Source organism: Anolis carolinensis, chromosome 1 (assembly GCF_035594765.1).
Source record: "Anolis carolinensis isolate JA03-04 chromosome 1, rAnoCar3.1.pri, whole genome shotgun sequence".
Taxonomy (NCBI): Eukaryota; Metazoa; Chordata; class Lepidosauria; order Squamata; family Dactyloidae; genus Anolis; species Anolis carolinensis.
In genome coordinates this window covers 194,955,876-194,969,097 of record NC_085841.1, presented here as the reverse complement: position 1 = coordinate 194,969,097, position 13,222 = coordinate 194,955,876, and the positions used below count along the sequence as shown (strand labels likewise).

General features: G+C 39.5%; 1 long non-coding RNA gene across 2 annotated transcripts in view; it reads left to right on the top strand.

Annotated features, from left to right (window-relative positions):
- LOC134295606 (uncharacterized) overlaps positions 1–6,699 on the top strand; it is a 29,149-nt gene extending 22,450 nt beyond the window's left edge. For both annotated transcript variants that reach the window (XR_010002235.1, XR_010002234.1), the window contains one exon: positions 6,504–6,699. This is a non-coding gene — a long non-coding RNA (uncharacterized LOC134295606). The remainder of the gene's footprint in view (positions 1–6,503) is intronic.
- The last annotated feature ends 6,523 nt before the right edge of the window (positions 6,700–13,222 follow it).

Here is a 13,222-nt window from a genome sequence, read left to right as displayed (position 1 = left end):
TATTTATGACTGGATGGCCATCTGTCGGGAGGGCTTGGATGGTGTCTTCCTCCATGGCAGAAGGGGGTTTGACTAGATGGCTTTGGGTGCCCCTTCTAACTCTAGGATTGTATGGAAGCCTTTAAACCAGGCACGGGCCAACTTGGGCCCTCCAGGTGTTTTGGACTCCAACTCCCACAATTCCAGAGAGCCTACCCCATGATGCGCTTTATGTCCTGGTGCCTTTTGCAAGATGATGGACCATGGGTGATGGGATATGTAGTACTTTCAATCGCTACGATTCCCACAGACCACTGCAATGCCCACCAGTGATGGAACTGGACCAAACTTGGCACACAGATGGGATATGCAGTACCTTCACTCGCTTCTTGAGACCACAGCAACTGTTACATATGACAGAACTGAACCAAATCTGGTATATATATTCCAAATGACACACTTTATATGTTGCAGCAGTTTGGGGGAGGACGGACCAAGGACGATGGGATTTGCAGTATCTTCATCCAATTTTGGGAAGTTGTAGGCCAAAACACCTGCAGACCCACAGGTTGAGAATCACTGCTCTAAGGGGAGTTATGTGGAAGCATTATTCCAGAAAAAAGTAAATATTTTTGAAGTTTGGGGAAGAAGAGCAGCAAACTGTTGCATTAGTACATAATGTAACAGACTAGAAGGCAATGGCCAAGTCATGTCCTAATGGTGTAAGAGCTAGAATGACCATTTAATTGATTTAACAAAATTAGTTCTTGTTCAGTAGCCTCTGTTGCTTTCAGCCACACTGAGAAATTAAATTTTTGCAAGAGCTTGCTGAGGAGCAGATGTTATTTGAATAATACCATAGCTTGATGTACCAGATTGCAATGGATGATCCAAGAATCCAGAGAACTAAGTATTTTCAAATACTTGGCACTGCCTGTAGTTGAAACAACAAAAAGTTATATAGGACTCAATGTACACGATCAAATAGTAAAGTTTATGTGACTTTAGGAAAAACTGGGATTTTTATTCCAGTTTTTCAGGCTGTGTTGATTTTGTCGCCAGTAATTCAGAAAAATATAGAGACAGAGAGGTTTCAACCATACTTTACTGTGGCCAGTAGTTCCCTGATTCCTCCAACATAGATATTCTCTTAATAAGACCATGGCCACTGTCCATGTCTAGTCATATGCAATAATTAAAGCTCATGCATAGAGATGCCTTATATGTATTAAAAGATAAATGTAGTCAAGTCAGCAGGGGAAATCAAGGATGGTGTCAAACTCTGAAGGGAGTGCTTCTCCCTTTATAATAATGCTGGCCACTAGAGAGTCAACTCTGGAATCTGGACACGTTTCTTCCCCTGTCTTCACCTGAAATTTACTTCTTCACTTTGTATTCCTCACTGAACCATAACATTGCTACCATAAATTGATGGGAAATAGAAGAGAAAGTTTGAGTAATATCCTACTGGTGTAGGATCTAGAATGTCTTTCCTGGTGTAGCTTTGTTATGTATTCTCAAGTCATTTCCAACTTATGGTGACCCTAAGGTAAATATATCACAGGGCAAGATTTTTTTGAAGGGAGTTTGCCCTTGTCTTCCTCTAAGACTAAAAGAGTGTGACTTGCCCAAATCAACTCAATGAGTTTCCATGGCTGAGAGGATTTGAGCCTAGGTCTCCAGAGTTGTCCAACACTCAAACCACTACATAACACTAGATCTCTATGTGCAACTAATTCTCCATATTCTGGCCACAATAATTTCTTTTCTGCCTGATTTTAGGACTTAGAGTAACTTAGAACTACTACACTCCATCCTCTCCATGCTATAAGATTTAATTTTCAGTTTTAAGGGCTGAGTTTCACTCATTGTACAATTATTTTAATTAGTCTTAAGAGGATCCCCGGGTGGTGCAGTGGGTTAAACCATTATGCCAGCAAGACTGATGACTTGAAGGTTGGGTTGTTGACCTGAAGATTGCCGGTATGAAACCAACCCGGGGAGAGTGTAGATGATCTCCCTCTATCAGCTCCGGTTCCATGTGGGGACATGAGAGAAGCCTCCCACAAGGATGGTGAAACATCAAAAACATCCAGGCATCCCCTGGGCAATGTCCTTGCAGATGGTCAATTCTCTCATACCAGAAGCTACTTGCAGTTTCTCATATCACTCCTGACACGAAAAAATAGTCTTAAATCTAGCTAACTTCAATATATTTATCCAAATTATTATCATGCGGACACGAAACACATAGTTTTAATATATTGTATTAATGATAGAGCTGCATTATTTGTAGTCAGGACTGTTCACACCCAAAGCCAACATGGAAATCTTTCTTTTTAAAAATAATTCACTTAGTGCATTTCTAATATTTTGAATCTTTGTGAATCATTCAAAATCCATTTTTGGACCTGACTAGGTTATCCACAAATAATTACCACATTTTAGATCTCAATAAACCAATTTACCCCGATCAGCCCCACATATGTGGTTTTCAAACGTATTGTTTTGCTTAAATACGGAGCTGTTTTATATGTTTTTTTTAGGACTTAGCCACACATAAAACATGTCGTTCTGATGTGAGATTCCCAATAAATCCTACATAGCATAAATCATAGGTGTGATAAGGAAATTTGATGTATATATTCAGCTTTATCATATTTACAGTTGAGTCTCACTTATCCAAGGTTCGCTTATCCAACGTTCTGGATTATCCAACGCATTTTTGTAGTCAATGTTTTCAATACATCATGATATTTTGGTGCTAAATTAGTAAATACAGTAATTACTACATGACATTATCATGTATTGAACTACTTTTTCTGTCAAATGATGTTTTGGTGCTTAATTTGTAAAATCATGTAAAATTTGTAATTTGTAACCTAATTTGATGTTTAATAGGCTTTTCCTTAATCTCTCCTTATTATCCAACATATTCACTTATCCAACGTTCTGCCGGCCCATTTATGTTGGATAAGTGAGACTCTACTGTATTTAATTATTGTTATAAGTATTTATTTAACTTACTAACTAGAGTGTAATCAATTCTTATCAAGCCTTGTTGTTTGGTTTGATATCGTGATATGGCCTAAGTGCTAATCAATAAAATTTACTAACACTTTAATAAACCAGTTTCTGTAGCTTATATTTAGAATTTCACTTTCCATTTGCTGCAGTAAATAATGGCAATGAAAAATGACAAACCTTTATTATCTTTTTTCCACACCTGTACACTTTGAAATGTTGGGCTCATACAGATACAGCCATCCTACCCAGTGGTGACATATTATGCAAATAGTGGTCATCCAAAAGTAGAGCTTCTGGGATATGCCAATCAGCATTTACTGAGGCTTTTGGGTTCCCTGATCCAAAAAGTATTTTTCCCAGCCCTAAAAAATGCACACACAAAGGAACCTGAGAACTTTATTGAGCATTTGGTATTTGCTCATAAAGCCCAAATGGTTTCCAGGGTTTTGCGAGAAAGGCTTGCACATGACTAACTGCAATGTTAATAGCATATGTTGAGGTTATTTCATAATAAGCAGAGATAGAAGTGTTCCTGAAGAATGCACACATATGGGCTAAGACACAAGGGTGATAAATCCCTGCCTCCTGAGAATGGCAGCCTCATTTCAGGCATATGGAAAGAGAACAGCATTCAGTTTCAATGAACTGGGGAGAAATAAATAAACTAGGAATATGGGGAAAGGGCATAAACCTTTTTTCTGTCTTGTACACAAAAAGAGAACTCCTTCTTCAGGTATGGATTCTTCTGTGTCAGCAAGCTTCAGGAAATATAAAACTACAAGAAATTGTGATAGAAGAAAATCCCCAGGGTATGTATGTACCCAGAACAATATAATGAACTGTAGCAGCCAGTTGCTGCCATGTGCATGGGTTTGTTGTTCCCACTCCACGTTTTAGTCCAAACATTCAAAGAGTTACCCACTAGACAGCAACAAGCTTCAGTATTTTGGATAGCTCCTTTACAGTCTGTTGAAAAAGCGACCTCCCTACAAAATATAGACTCAACATGGATTCCGGAGCCCCCAGATGGCGTAGTGGACTAAGTGACTTGAAGGTTGGGTTGCTGACCTGAAAGCTGCCAGGTTCGAATCCCACCTGGGGAGAGTGTGGATGAGCTCCCTCTATCAGTTCCAGCACCATGCGGGGACATGAGAGAAGCCTCCCAGAAGGATGGTAAAAACATCAAAACATCCGGGCGTCCCCTGGGCAACGTCTTTGCAGACGGCCAATTCTCTCACTCCAGAAGCAACTCCGGTTGCTCCTGACACGAAAAAAAAAAAAAACATGGATTCCAAAATAAAGTATACCTTTTATTATATTTTTACACATAAAAATATAATGTTATAAAAATATAACCCGGTGGCAAAGTGCATTAAAGCACTGAGCTGGAGACCGAAAGGTCCCAGGTTCAAACCCCGGGAGCGGCGTGAGCGGACGCTGTTAGCTCCAGCTCCTGCCAACCTAGCAGTTTGAAAACATGCCAATGTGAGTAGATCAATAGGTACCGCTCTGGCGGGAAGGTAACGGCGCTCCATGCAGTCATGCCAGCCACATGACCTTGGAGGTGTCTACAGACAATGCCGGCTCTTTGGCTTAAAAATGGAGATGAGCACCAACCCCCAGAGTCAGACATGACAGGACTTAACGTCAGGGGAAAACCTTTACCTTTACCTTACACATAATGAAGTTTTGCAGTTTTGAAATAAGCACATTCCCACTCTCTGCAATTGATGTCATTTCCAGTAGTCTGGTTAAGAAACCACACATTCCATAGGGGGCTAGTTAGCCTTTCACCAAGATAACATTTGAGATCTGAAGAGGAAAGGTGTGCCCACAAATCCCAGACAAAAAAAGCCCCTCTGCAAATCCCCTAACAAAGGGAGTTACACTCTGTGCTTCAGAGTTATATGTCTGTTTTCTTAAAAATAACACTTATAGACATGGTTATAACCCTTTGAGAACCTTCACATACAGTAGAGTTCCGGTTAACCAAGTTCCGGTTAACCAAGAGTCGTATTATCCGAGGCACAGGGATTTGGCCAGGCAGCGCCTCGAGGGAAGGAGGCAGGCTCCAGAGGAAGTTTCAATTGAAGATTTCTTCTCCACCCGCGCCTTCTGCATGGAGCCTGCCCTGCCGTCCGCCACCTCAGAACAGCTGGTGGGAGCCTTTGAGCTCCTCAAAGGTGAGCATGGAAGGCGTGGAGATAAGAAATCTTCAATTGGAACTTCCTCCGGAGCCTTCTTCCCTCCCTTGAGGCACCTACCCTAACCCTGTGACCTGGCCAATCCCCCCGGCTTGGATAATAGGCCCACCCATTATCCGTCAATTTTGGTTATCCGAGAATGGGCCTGCCCGTTTAACTCGGATAACCAGAACTCTACTGTATATGTTAGCTATTAAAAATAACTAAGAATTTTATTGTGCAGGAGCAGGGAATCATATGTGTGCTTATACGGTCTGGCACTTGTCTTCTGGGGAAATTTTAAACAGTATTACATGTTTGTGTGGGTCCCCACAGGGCTTTTTCAACTTGCCAACTACTGTGAGGTGGGTTTATCACAGCCATGGGCAAACTTTTTTGCCTTGGGGCCACACTGTGGGCCTGGCCAGGAGGGAGAGCAGATGGGCATACGCTGGGTGAGATGGGCCCGGGAGAGGGCAGGGTCAGGAGGGCAGGGGATGGGTCATCCTCAGGTTATCCTCCTAGCATAAGGACAAGGCTGCTCACACCATCCTTATGCTGGGAGTAAAATAAGACATGTGGTGACTGCCCCAGTCCTTCTTCCCAATCCTCCTCCCTCAATCTTCAGACTCTCCTCTTGGAGAGGCAAGACAGGCGATGTCTGGGATTGTTCCAGAGGGCTCTCAACCACTTCCTCGCCCATCCTTGCTGCATAAGGATGTGGCGGGTTGTCCTTATGCCAGGAGGATAGGGAAAATGAGGAGGGCCTGTGGTCAGTGCCTTAGTTTGCCTATATCTGGTTTACCAGAAGGAGACAATGCCAGCTAGAAAAGTTGATTGCATCAGAAAAAGTTTTCCATCTCTCAAGGTGGAACATTCTTCCTAACGTTCCACCTAAACATTAGGAAGAACTTCCTCACCCTGAGAGCTGTTCAGCACTGGAACTTTCTGCAGCAGAGTGTGGTGGCGGCTCCTTCTTTTGAGGCTTTTAAGCAGAAGCTGGATGGCCATCTGTCAGGGGTTCTTTGAATGATATTTTCTGATTCTTGACTTGGGGTTGGACTGGATGGCCCATGAGGTTTCTTCCAACCCTATGATTTTATGATTCTATGAATCCAGAAATGCCAGGATATCATCAGCGTATAGATTAATGTATATCTTTATGGTTTACATTAAACTGTTCATATCTACATAACAACCCACGGAGTTCTCTGAGGCTCCCCTATTATGCAAACTGAACTTGGTTAATAATTCCATCATGGACTGTTTTACATATTGCCTCAAACACATTTTGCTTATCCATCCCTTTTCTAGGGCAGATCTTCCAAATGACTTTGGTTTCAAACTGACAAATGGCAGCACTTGAAGGAGACTCCACCCACTTTTGATGTCATGGGGAATCCCCAGCCCACAGGAGCCGAAATTGAAACTGAGCCGGTTTCTGACCAATCAGAGGAGGGCATGGCAACATTGAATGGCTGTCAAAGGGAATAAAATATCTTCTACTGTATTGAATGCTTTATATCCAATTTGTTGAGCACAAACTCTATATCAGACATCCTTTCAGGCCTGAAAGCAATAAGCTATGTTATCTTCAAACCCAGCTTGGATTTTAATATGGTCTTCAAGGTAGTGGAGTGCACCAGGCACCAGACTCTCAGCCTGCTCCTTTAGCTGAATCTCTGTCTCAATACCAAGCATACTGTGCAGTCAAGACAGAAAACAATGTTTGCCAATCATCCTCTCTACAAACTACCTGACATTATTCACACCACTTCAACTGTTATGGTTCAATGCTATGGAAAAATAGCATTCTGCCAGAGTGCTGGTGACTCAGTAAACTACAGATCCCAGGATTCCATAGCATTGAGCCTCTGCAGTTAGCGTGGTATCAAACCACACTAATTCTACAGTGTAGCTGCATCCTTAGATTACATACCCAAAGATGCGGCAGCTTAAAAAGCCAATGGGATTTTGTCCTGCATCAATTAAAGCAGGTAAATCTAGTGAAAGAAAAAGAGAGAGCTGCAGGAGATGATGATGATAATAATAATAATAATAATAATAATAATAATAATAATTTTATTTTTGTATGCCACCTCCATCTCCCCAACGGGGACTCGGAGCGGCTCACATGGGGGCAAGCCCAATACAATCATATAATTTCATAAAAACAACAGTTAAGACATCAAAGAATGCATTTAAAAAAACAAATTAACAAGTCATTATTTGAAATGGACATAATTAAAATAATGACGATATAGTTCTTTTGGCATCACAAATGATGTCATCAGTGTTTGCAATTCATTGAAGCACCAGCATTCTTTGGCAGAGAAGGCCAAGGACCTTGTAAAACTACAACTTTTGACATTAAGCCATTTCAGTGAAAGTTGCGTCAAATTGCATTAATTCTACAGTGTAGATGCACTCATAGTCATGGTAGAGACAGGGCATTTGGCTTTTCCCCATTAATGTTTACTGTCCCGATCTGTAAATCAGTCCAAATTACTTCAAATTATTCTATTCCCCAACATCTATATAAAGACCTATAGAAATATAGACATGGTGAAATTAAAATAAAGGGATTTAAAATGAAGAATGGATTTTATGAAGTTGTAGAAATTTTAATGATTGTATTTAATGTACGCAATAGTTAGATAATGCATTTTTATCTATCATATGGCACTTACTAGTTTACTACACTTCTTCCCCATAACTGATCATTTATTACTATAGAAAATTACTAATAATGTTCCATTTTGTAATTAGGCTATTATAGATTGCCAGCTAGTGAGCACTTGAAATGGTCATCATGAAGCTGTACAGTTAAAATATAATAGCCGCATATATTGTGAACAATCACTCACTGGTTTGTAATAGCAGGTGATTTTTTTTTTAAAAAAAAATGATTATCATGTGATATAAAAATGTGTGAACACTAAGTAGCTTGTAATACAGCATACAATTAACCTACTATAATAGTAGTCATCATTTCTAGTGATATGCCAGCTCAAGCAAAGGGCTGAGATAGATTGGTATAGAATTTTTTTTTTATTTTTTAATAAATGTGTCAAAATATTATTTGATTGATAGACTTCCTTTACAAAAAAAATATGCATATAAATGAATAGCCTATATCAGGATGGCTGTACACTAAATACCAGACAACAAATCTGAGATGGGAGATATCACAATTAAAGTTGTATGCAACTGCATATGTTAAGGATTGTAGATGATGTTAAATAGAAGCTCTTATGTCCACCTGTGAACCAAAGCCATCCTGCAGGGTAATTATGTGCCACTGAGCTTTGTAGAACAGTTAACAGGAACTTTACTGACTTCAAAATGATCAAACAGAGCAATAATATTCACAGTCGTCTCTTTGATTGCTTACAGAGAACAGTAGGAATAAATAGTCCTTTTAAAATACATAAAATTTTCTTAGTGCCTTAGAAATAGCAGGGCCACTGAGAGCTGTCAGCCATATTCTCTCCTGGCTGTTTCCAGTCAGCATGCACACACACACACTGAGGTAAAACCTGTTCAAACTGGTTCTTGAGTAGCATGGCAGAGAAATTGACCAATCAGATTCCCAGCTGTTCGCAGTCTCAGCCAATCAGCTTCTTACACATACTTTTTCAGTTAACCCATCCATAATGGCATCTTTACAAACCACAACAGCATACACATTTAAGTGGTCAGCTAATGGAACTAATAGAGACAATGTAGCATGGCTGCCTAATATTCAGGTATGGATCCTTGTGGTCTAAAAGCAATTTCTTCCTTTTCTCCTGTTCTACTAATAATGGCCCTATTCTTTTGGAAAGGGAGCAGGGCTCATTCTGGGTCTAAAAATCTAGACGTGTTTACACCGCAGCACCAATAAGGAAAAAATTATAGAGACAAATGGATCCCATCCCAATGTGACTGGACTGTATTTCCTAGCAAGTATTGTTATCATTGTTTATTACACATGGCAAGGTCTCCAGATCCTTTCTAACAAGGCCAGGTAAGACATCAACTGACTGTTGATCAAGGTATTTGACTCTGCCAAATATGCTTGTCAACAGCTTGTGTGGCTCAGTCATATATTAGCTTAGACTTCTATGGCAGGAGCAGGAAACCTTTGGCATCTATGCATTATTTACTATATAAAAGAAATTGGACAGTGCTGTGGTTTCTCCCATTCTGACTACAGGCTTCTCTACAGCAACCTCTTAAGTGTGACTTTTAAAGGTCATGGAACTGCATACATTATACCTTTGCTGGCTCATATATGTAAGTACAATTTTGAGGATGATTCTCGTGTTTTAAATAAAAAATGCAATACACAAGGAATACTGTGGGGGATATTGGGAGCATATAACTCTTCTCAGGCTACTGCCTGGTGACAGCCAACGTCATTTACTTCCCTAGCTTTTCCTTTATGGGTCTACATTGAAACCAGATTTTGATGGGAAAGCCCGTTCAAACAGGGGAATCTTTTGAACAGAGGGAAGCCCTGTCCAAATAGAGGTCTGTTCTGTTGTGAAAATAGGCTACTAGGTCAACCTAGGCTGTACATATATATTGTTAACGTGGTAGGTTAGGTTTAATGGGGTTGCTTGTAGCTTTCTGGAAGGGCCTTTGGAACCAGATTTTGCACAAACAGAAAGAAGAGAAGGATGGAAGTGTGTTAGGTTGTGTTTGAAGCATTGACAGCTGCCAGTTTCTGTATCACTGTGGTGAGTAATAAAATTCAAGATTTTATTCAAACTGAAGGGAGCTATCCAAGGTACTGGAGCCTATCATTAATACATACACCAATTTACATGTGCATGGATGTTTTTAAATATTGCTTAGCGACACGCAGCAACTCTATGAATTTCATGGTGTTTTCTTAGCAGGAAATACTTAAAAGCGATCTTATTAGCCTCTGAAATAGAGCCTAGAGCACCCAGTATGCATTGGTGGCCTCTCATCCAAGTACTACCCAGGGTTAATCCTATTTAGCTGGCATAATCAGATATCTCATTTAAAGCCTGGGTAAATTCACTAGCCCACTGATATGGAAGCTATCAACAACTAATAGTTTAAGAAGGTTATACACAATTAATGGAGCCTCTGGTGGCTCAGTGTGTTAAAGCGCTGAGCTGCTGAACTTGCAGACAGAAAGGTCCCAGGTTCAAATCCGGGGAGCGGAGTAAGCACCCGCTGTTAGCTCCAGCTTCTGCCAACCTAGCAGTTTGAAAACATGCAAATGTGAGTAGATCAATAGGTACCGCTCCGGCGGGAAGGTAACGGCATTCCATGCAGTCATGCTGGCCATATGACCTTGGAGGTGTCTACAGTCAATGCCGGCTCTTTGGCTTAGAAATGGAGATGAGCACCAACCCCCAGAGTCGGACACGGCTGGACTTAACGTCAGGGGAAACCTTTACCTTTAATCAGATATCTCATTTAAAGCCTGTGTAAATTCACTAGCCCACTGATATGGAAGCTATCAACAACCAATAGTTATATACAATTAATCCATCCAGTCTAAATATAAACACTCACATGTTAAACACCCTATAAAATATTCTTATTCCATATCTACGGCATCTAGAAAACATTTGGAAGAGAAGACCAAAATAAGAAATCTTACCTAACTTAGAGAAAGCATAAAAGGAGACAGTGAAGGAGGAGGAGGAAGAGGAGGTGATAATGTGTGTATGTGTGTGTATAATGTGTGTATGTGTGTAAAAGGAGGTGATAATGTGTGTATGTGTGTGTATACACACATACTCTGAACCAAGTTTTCTTCTGTCCATTCTTGCAATACTTTCCCAGAGAGAAATATTTTCAGTACCGAATAAGAATTATTTTCTTGACAGAATAACTTGCAGTAATGAAGTGTGAGAATCACAGATATGAAACAATATATCTAAGTTAGCGATAGAGAAAGACTTATTTTTCAGCAGGGAAGTGGAGTGAAAGATGTAAAGTGTTTGCCTGTCTTTCTGTGTATGCATGTGTGTTTGGTTCTCAACTATGAAAACTATTAGAAAAGATATATCATCGTTATCAGAGGACTGACACAGGTTTTACATAAAAGCATTCTTCTCCAGTGTGACTAGTAGGTTTTACACAGCATATATATCACTCCAAAAGTAGTAGAGCAGCTGTGTTACTCTTTGTTTAAGAGTAGAAATGTACTCTGTGTATGTTCAAAGTTCATTATTATTTCACATGTGCCAATGGCTGTCTTTGCACTGAAAACAAGATCCACATCCTGAGCTTCCGCTGAAATTAAGTCTGGCTTAAGTACATATTTTACATTATGTCTATTTTGTTTTGCAAAGAACAAATTTGGAAATAAAAAAAATGCTGAAAGGAGAGTTTCTTATTATGTGAAATATTGCATCTATCTTTTATAATCTTTTTAAAAAGCATAATTTTCTATGAATAGAAATAGCTTTTTTTGCATTCAGCTGATGTGGCAGGATGAATGAGTGTATAGTGCATACAGAAAGTACAATTATTCTTGCAATGGTTTTACTGCCATTTCCCAAGATTTTTCTCAGTTAGCAATCTGTGATCACCATATTCATTTCAACAAGAGAAAGCACTGGAATATCAAGCTATGGATGGAATTATTTTGTTCATGTGTGTCTTTAAAAGGATATTGTTATGCACAAAGAAGTATTTTTAAAACCGGGAAAGCTTCTTTGGGTACAAAACAGCCCAGAAAAAAGCCAAAAATGCAGTGCATGTCTAACTAATTTTTTTTAGGTTTGGTGGGTGCCTCTTGAGATGCATGTGCTCTGGTGTTTGCAACAGTGAACAAGGGTTTCTATTCAATAATTCATTAGATATTACACAAATAATGGGTTCATTTCTAAATTTACAATGAGGTAATAACCTTCTCTTTTTCTATTCTACCCAACTTGTTAATCACTGAGTGAACAACACTGTGATCGAAAGAAATCAATAAGAATTTTAACCACCTCTGCTTTAATATTTTCAAATGGATTCCTAATGGCCTCTTCTACACATGTACTGTTAATACAGAAGCCTCAAGAAACCCACCAGATATGAATAATTGCTCATCAATTGGCTGCTAAGCCCTTTTGACCTCAAAAAAAAATGCAGCCTTACAGATTAATTTAGCCAAATTTCAGATATAAAAAGAAATAAGACATAACATGATTATGCTTATTTTTGTCACATCCTCATACCAAAGTTCAAAATAAAGGCCAAAGCATTGTTGTTTTTAAATAGATAATGCTTGATATATGAATCACAAGCACCAGGATAAAAGTTAAAAGAGCCTGTTCAACTACTGAAATATTGTCCTTTGCATAACCCTGGTACGGAAAGTCATGCATTGAGCTAAAGCTTTGTATTCTGTCTGGTATTTCCTGCCATAGTGGAATGTCTAAGGCACCTTCTACACTGCGATATAATACAGACTATCAAAGCAGAAAATCCACATTATCTCTTTGAACTGGATTCTATTAGGCCCCTTCTAGACTACCCCTATATCCCAGGATCTGATCTCAGATTATCTGGCAGTGGAGATTCATATGAAGGAGGTAATCTGGGATCAGATACTGGGATATATAGCAATGTGAGCTCCTTTCATACAGCTATATAAAATCCATATTGAACTGATTTATATGACCAGTTATATGACCCCTAGATCCAACCTTAGCCCTTTTTACACTGTCATATAAAATTCAAATTATCTGCTTTGAACTGGATTATATGAGAGTGTAGAAAGGGCCTTAGTCTATAATGCCATATAACCCAATTGAAATCAGATAATCTGAAATTTATATGGCAGTGTAAAAGGGGCATCATATAATCAAGTTCAAAGCAGATAATGTGGATTATCTGATTTGATGATCTGGATTATACGGCAGTGTAGAAGGGCCCTAGACTGCAGCTTTCAGTAGAGGTCGAGAATACTGTCTCATCACCTGTATGGAAGTTAGTTTAATCAAACAGTTCAGTTGCCTTGATAGGTTTTCCATTTCACAACTGTAGTTCAGATCACAATTTTTGCACAA